This window comes from Alligator sinensis, unplaced genomic scaffold (assembly GCF_000455745.1).
Source record: "Alligator sinensis unplaced genomic scaffold, ASM45574v1 scaffold982_1, whole genome shotgun sequence".
In the NCBI taxonomy this organism is placed as follows: Eukaryota; Metazoa; Chordata; order Crocodylia; family Alligatoridae; genus Alligator; species Alligator sinensis.
Window position 1 is genome coordinate 946,865 of NW_005842470.1, and position 6,905 is coordinate 953,769.

A 6,905-nucleotide genomic window follows, 5' to 3' on the forward strand; every position below is an offset into this window, starting at 1 on the left:
TCGGGCTGCATAGACCCCAGTCCTAGAGAGGGGCAGTTGAGGAGCCCCAGAGAAGGGGCATTACCGAGAAGCCCCAGTGCAGGCGTGGTGAGCCCCAGAGAGGGGGCATTACTGAGAAGCCCCAGTGCAGGCGTGGCGGACCCCGGGGAAGGGGGCAGCATTGCGGCGGACCCCGGGGAAGAGGGCGGCCTTTACAGAGGAGGGGCAGCATTGTGGAGAAGGCCCCAGAGAGAGGGTGCGGAGAGAGACAGGGCCACGGAAGGCCCGAGCGCCAGAGATTGTAGACCTGGACAGAACAACGTCCATTCCATCTGTGAGGCTTGGGGCGTGGTATTGGGGTGGTAGGAGCCACGCGTAGCCCCTAAGGCTAGGGTGCCCCTTACAGCATCATTTACAGAACAGGACCCCAAGGGGTCCGGGAAACCACGGGGTCATAGGATCCATCGAAGTGACCAAGAGGGCGGAAAAGGCAGCCTCCCTTAACATATTTTAACATCAAAGACATGGTGGGCGAGAAACTGAGGGTGCCCTTGGGCCAACTTGGCACGGGAAGGGGGCCTTAAGGAGATCACGGCCCTCCTGTAGGACCCCGCTTGTGACACAAATCAGTGACAAGTTCCAACAATTTAAATAGTATTAAATCACATTTATGTAAAAGTGCAATCAATTATAAGATGACGGTATCAAGAATTTACATCACTTTTTGTTATGCAAGATCACTCACTTTAAATTTGCAATGCTCTAAAAAGTTATTACTTTGAGCAGAGTGAAGGCAGCCTTATTTCAAAGATTCCATGATGAAGAGGCAAAGTGTGGATCCATGCTCATTTTCTTAAGGAAACCTGGAATACATACTTATTTTTAAATTTCTGCTTGATTTTTAAGTTAGAAATATAATGTCAAATCCCGCCTCTTCCATATTTTGTTAGCTGTTTTCTTGGGAGAGTACCAGCCTATATGGGAGCAATCAGCCCTTCAGTTAATGGGAAGGATAAATGTTTTATCAGGAAAATATCTTTTCTCCAGCTCTTTATTTACATTCTCACCCAAGACATGGAAACATGCTCACCTACACATAGGAAAACTCTTACAGAAAATTCTTATAGATTTAAGAGGAAATTGTATTCCTGCCTCAAATTCTATAGTATATTTTGTATACATATAGGAAGAACAGCATTTTTTATTCAATCCCATAGATTTTTAGGAAAAAAAATATAAAAACCTAGTAGGTTCCTCCCAAATATATTTCACAGAGTGAAAAATGAAGTCCATAAAGCACCAAACACTTGGATGTTAAAAAATGTTTTCATCTTGGATCTAGGAAAAGGAAAAATCACATAGGAGTTTAAGTCCCATTTTATATGTGTAAGCTTGTATGTGTCTAATTTAAGTCTCACAGAAAGACTTGACTCATAAGTATATGAATCAGTTTTGAAAATGGGACTTGGACTTTCAAGTCATTAGGCATTTTTTTAAAAATGTTACTCTAGAATTCTGTGATGGCACAGTGATCCCTCTTGGGCAATAGCTGGGATGATTAGTCCTACTCCAAGGACTACTGGACTGTTTTGCACTAACAGTTGTTTTTTTTTTTGTCCCAATTTCAGTTTTCATTCCAAGCTTCGTGTGTTTTACCTTCAGAGTATGAGGATAGATAGTTGCAGCTTCAGTTGATGTATACTGGAAACAAAGCAGACACAGAAAATCATGAATATTCTAATCAAATCTTAATGTAAAGAGAAGCAAATCCAGGAGAACTGGTTTCACTCTGAACAAAAAAAAACAAAACAGTGAGAAAGATGGACCAGAGTAAAAAAGATAATCAATACAAGTAAAAAGCAAGCAGAGAGAGGGTAAGTGGGCAGATTTGAACATGAAAGGAGAGAGAACTAAAATAGGTGTAGCCTGTTTCAACAGGAAATAGAAACTCCGAATTCTAAACCCCAACAGTAAACCCCAATCTAAGCCTCAATCCACACCCACTGCCCTGTTGATCTGTCTGTAGCATAAGACCCTTTTTCCCTCTGTCATCCTATTACTAGATTGGGAATCATTCTTATTGCTTCACAGGAATGCTCTGAGCAGTAACTAATATTTGGAAAGTACTTTAAATATAAAAAGGTTCTTTGGGTAAATCTGATATATTTTATTAGACCAACTAAAATAGTTGGAAAAATTCTTCTTTTCAAGCTTTCAGGAACAAACACTTTTTTCTTTAGCCAGAGGGAACATCTTCAGATGCTCCCTCTGCCTGAAGAAAGGTGTTTGCACGCCAAAGCTTGCAAAGAATTTTTCCAACTATTTAGTTGGTCTAATAAAAGATATCACATTTATCCAAAGAACCTTGTCTGCCTACGTCCTTAGACCAACACAGCTACAACCAACACCCCTTAAATATAAAAGCACCGTAAAAAAAAGCTTTTTCTTACTTTTTGCAATACTTTCCATTTTCTTCATAGAGGTGAATCACTTTCACTTTCTGCTGCACAAGCCTAAAATCTCTGGATTCTAAAGACAGTGCGGAAATGAGTATGTGAGCAGGTGTGCTAAACCTGCTAAAGTGTGCTAAAGTGTTTCACTCACCTCAGTCTCGGGCAGACTTTGGGCAGGTGGGGCAAATAATCTTAAAAGATCCCTCTTATGTGCTATCAAGGATATAACCCCTTCCTGTTAAATCAATAAGATCCCTAACAGCAGCAATCAACCAGGCATTTCTTTTAAGGTACAGGTCACTGATTGACATGTGATGTTACATGTGATCTGCATGTGATGGTCCCCTGCTGTTCAGTGAATAAATATACTGAGAAGTGTCTGGGATAAAAAATTCTCTTTGCCTTTGTTTAAATCTCATGCACCTTGGGTTCATCTGAGGAAAGAACATTCAAACTTGCAGTGAAGTGGTTGGTAAGTGTGTTAGTCCGAAGCCAGGCAGAAGATAGGGCAGGTTGACACCTCAGGGGCTGATTCAGAGGCATGACCTTTCACAAGCAACAACCTACTATGTCAGATGCTACTTTGTCATAGTACCTGATGAAGTGAGTTGTTGCCTACAAAAGTCAATGCCTCTAAGCCAGTTAGTCTCCAAGGAGCCACCCTGCCCTCCTGTCACATTCACATTGTGATTAATGGGTATTTTGGCTATAAATCACTGAATTGAGGTTTTCCTTTGCAATCCCTGTTGAAAGTGACCTCCGTAGAAGCAGAGAGTCCAGTACCAGAGATGAAGTATGTAGCTGTGATATCCATTTGGCTTCTGTTTGGTACATTTTTAATTATCTTAAATACAGCAAGAACCAAGTTAAGAACAAAAATCCCAGAGATGAAGTGGGAATCTCAATTTTAAGTATCTATTTCAGAGAGTCTTTATTTCAGGATTCAAACAGATGTAAACAGACTCTCCTCAGAGTTTGGCATTTTCTCAAAGGCAGGAGGTTTCGGGGGTTTCTCTCTCTCTCTCTCTCTCTCCCCTCTATAAATAAGTTAACAAAAGAAAAAAACTTCAAGCAAAACAAGACAGTTCTGCAAAATGCCTCTCCTGTTTCTGCTTTACGGTAACCTCCCTTCCCTGGAACCGGGCTGGGTGGGGGATCTCCTTAGTCATACCACAGGATAATTTGTAAAACCCGTGTTTTGCCTGCAGAGCAAGTCTCATTTTCAACAGGGGAAAAGGTGAAACTCAGGCTCTGCGATCGCCCCAGCCAGGGACAGGCACCTGGGGGTGTGATGATGGTGGTGAATTGATGATGATGGTGATTCCTGCTCAGCTTGGAGGCAGGCACTACAGTCGCCCCGGCTGGAGACAGGTGCCTGGGGGTGTGATGATGATGGTGAATTGATGGTGGTGGTGATGGTGAATTGATGATGAAGGTGATTCCTGCTCAGTTCTCCAGCCGCCCCAGCCGGACACAGGTGCCTGGGGGTACTGTGATGCTGATGGCGGTGATGGTGATGAATTGATGATGATGATGGTGGTGGTGGTGATGGTGATGCCTGCTCAGCTCGGACGCGGGCTCCGGACTCGCACTTGAGCGGGAGCCTCGGTGGCAGGACGCCGCTGCCTGGAGCCCTTCTGCGCCTCGGGGGAAAGGAGGAAGTGCGCGAGGGTCCCTCGCCCAGGCCCAGCTGTGCACGGGGCTGCACCCCGCAGCTGGCGTCGGAGGGTGCCGGGAACCCGGCGCTGCGGGGTCCGGGCTGTCGGGAAAGCCCGCTCGCTTCCCTGCACCGCCCCCGCGCCGCTTGCCGGCACTTGCGTCCGGGCCCGGCGGGCTGCAACCGCGCGGCGCCGGGTCCTAGAGCTGGCGGGAGCGCGGGCGGCGGCGGGTTGCTCGGGTCCCGTTCCCCCCGCGTCCAGACACCGCAGCCGCGTCCAGAAACAAGGCTCGCGCCGCCGCCCCGGGGGGCAGACCAGCTTCATGCAGCGCCCCGGGACCGGGGCCGACGGAGCGGCCCGGATCCACCTTAAGCAGACGGTGCCGGGGACGAGCCTTTCCTCCGCTGTTGGGAAACCGGCCAGGACGTCGTGAGCTGTGCTGCTAGAGTCAAAACCCGCAGTTGATTAAATAAACTCAGCAGGAGAGGAGGCGAAAGGGGAAGAGAAGGTGGAGGGAAGTGTCTTTCTACGCGACCAGCATGAAGTCCCTGCTGCGGAGTTTCCCCCACTTCGGGACTGTTCAGCTGGAAGAAGAAACGTGCACAGCACAAACGGCTTGTGTGGGGTTTTTTTTTTTTTTATTCTAAAGAAGAGGGTGATAAAATAGCACATGGCGCTGATGAGATCAGAATTAAGTGCTGCTTAGTTCAGAAGAGCCTAAGCCTCGACTTCCAACAAGATATTCATAGCTGGACTGTAAAATATGATCAAATCGCAGGGCAGTGATGTTTCCCTTATACTGAGTCATCTTCCAGTAACTCTTCCATAATACATTTATATAAGAGCAGAATATTCCACAGAGTGCATCCTTGCACAGACGAAGGACTGTGGGTCCTTTACCAAAGTAACAGGTCAAAAATCAAGGTGAAAGCAGAGACGTAAGAGAGCAGTTATATTTATAACTCAGATTCACTTGGCATCCAGTTTATAAATACTTAAAAGACAAGTTGTCTTTGATGTTAAAGTAATAATAATAGCCATGAATCTCTCACATTCTGTTGAAATACTGATGGCTAGCACTGCCCTCTTAACATGAGAGGACCTTGACAAAGAGATATTACCATGGTCTGATTAAACTGAAATAAATTATACTGAGTTACCACCAAGCTTGAAAAGAATCTGACTTATGGCATCTACTTTGAACCAGATTTTTTTAAATACTAGATGCATCTACCAAGGGAATCTACACAAGAATAAGTAGCAGTTTGTGACTTTCTACAATACTAGAGGTATAAACAGTAATCTGACTTAAATGGGGCTTCAAAGCTATAATTTCCAAGTCAAAATGATGACTTCCAATCATGCTGTTTTCCCAGATCTGACATAGCCAGAACCTACAGTCAAGAAAACTGTTAAAGCAATCAGGACTGTAGTAGAGATTATATTTTTTATTAGACCAACAAGATTTTTGCAAAAAAAAAAATCTTTAATTGCAAGCTTTCGGGCACAAACACCCTTCATCAGGCATTGGAGAAAAGATTGTAAAAGTTCTATATATTAAATTCTCCCCTCACACAAATGAAGAAATTAATATTACATGCCTAACCCTTGTATATTATACAGCATTATAGTCTTGAATGGGATGCAAATATACTAGCACCTATGCTTCAGCTGTCACACTGTCCAGAAGGTGAGAGAGTTTTCAGTTATCAAGTCTACAAGGGGTGTACAAAGAAACATGCACCATCAAGTTCTACTCTGGGGGAAATTTAGAGGGAGATTGGGCAACTTCCTCCATTCCTCCCTGACTTTCATTAAAAATTGCCATATCCCCCCATCCAACATACCTATGTTCCCCATGTCCATGTCAGAGGGATTTCCCCTCTTCAGTGCTACACACTGTCTTCCACCAGCAATGAAAGCTACATCTGGTTTCCAGCACTCTCGTCTGTTGGCTCCAGTCCTGTGAGATGCATCCTGCTCCACTCTGTGCTGCCTTAATGTTCAGTTTCTCAAGACTCTCCATTGGCTTGTTGATAAATCTATCCCTCAAAAGGGATAATTTATTCCCCAAAAGGTTTGAAGCTTAATTACTTTTAAGAAAGGGTGACAGCTATTTCCTTCTCAATAGCTAAAGCAAAAATGGATTAAATTTCCTGAAATCTCTACCCTCTGGTTGTTTTCTTAGTAGCTCTGTTGTTCTAGCAGGTACACATTTTTGCTCACTGGCTTATCTTTAACGTGCATGTGTTGCCTTGTATCTTTAAAATATTTATTTTGAGCATCCCCATCCCATCCACTTTACTTGCCAAAATGTTTGTTTTATCTTAATAGCAGCATTTAGGACATATTTCCATGTCAAAAAGACTACCTTGTTTAGCAGAGACTCTTGCTCGCATCTTGTGAGCTGTTCCAGATGATTGGGCCCTTTTGTCCACACAGCATATCTCTGTCTGCGCAGGATGTTGCCCATGGGGACGATAAGTGGAATCCCCCCCTGTTCATTTAGGTCAGTAGGGGAGACGGGAAGGATCATATACCGATTTGTCATATTGCTGTATACTCTTACGATTCTGCCTTATGGATAATAAATCCAACTTTCAATGTCACTCAACCACACAAATGGCCCAAGGGATCATCTCATCCTTGAGAAGTAGGGCTGGATGGGACCTGTAGAGGTCATCTAGTCCAACTCCCTGCCTGAGGCAGGATCCTCCCTATCCAAACCATCCCATACAAACCATCATCTGAACTCTACATAATAAGATGGCATTCAATATGGAGAAATGCAAGATGCTGCCCCTCGGGGGGGGGG

The 6,905-nt window shown here is 44.5% G+C and overlaps 1 long non-coding RNA gene across 2 annotated transcripts; it reads right to left on the reverse strand.

Annotated features, from left to right (window-relative positions):
- Positions 1–622: 622 nt before the first annotated feature.
- On the reverse strand, positions 623–2,664 carry LOC112551456. 2 transcript variants are annotated; one of them, XR_003095770.1, is made up of 4 exons: positions 2,584–2,664; positions 2,430–2,508; positions 1,636–1,680; positions 623–842 (listed from the first exon to the last, which is right to left on the reverse strand). It is a non-coding gene; the product is annotated as an uncharacterized LOC112551456 (long non-coding RNA). The 2 variants fall into 2 exon arrangements; XR_003095769.1 differs by having other exon boundaries at positions 2,430–2,636.
- Positions 2,665–6,905: the final 4,241 nt, after the last annotated feature.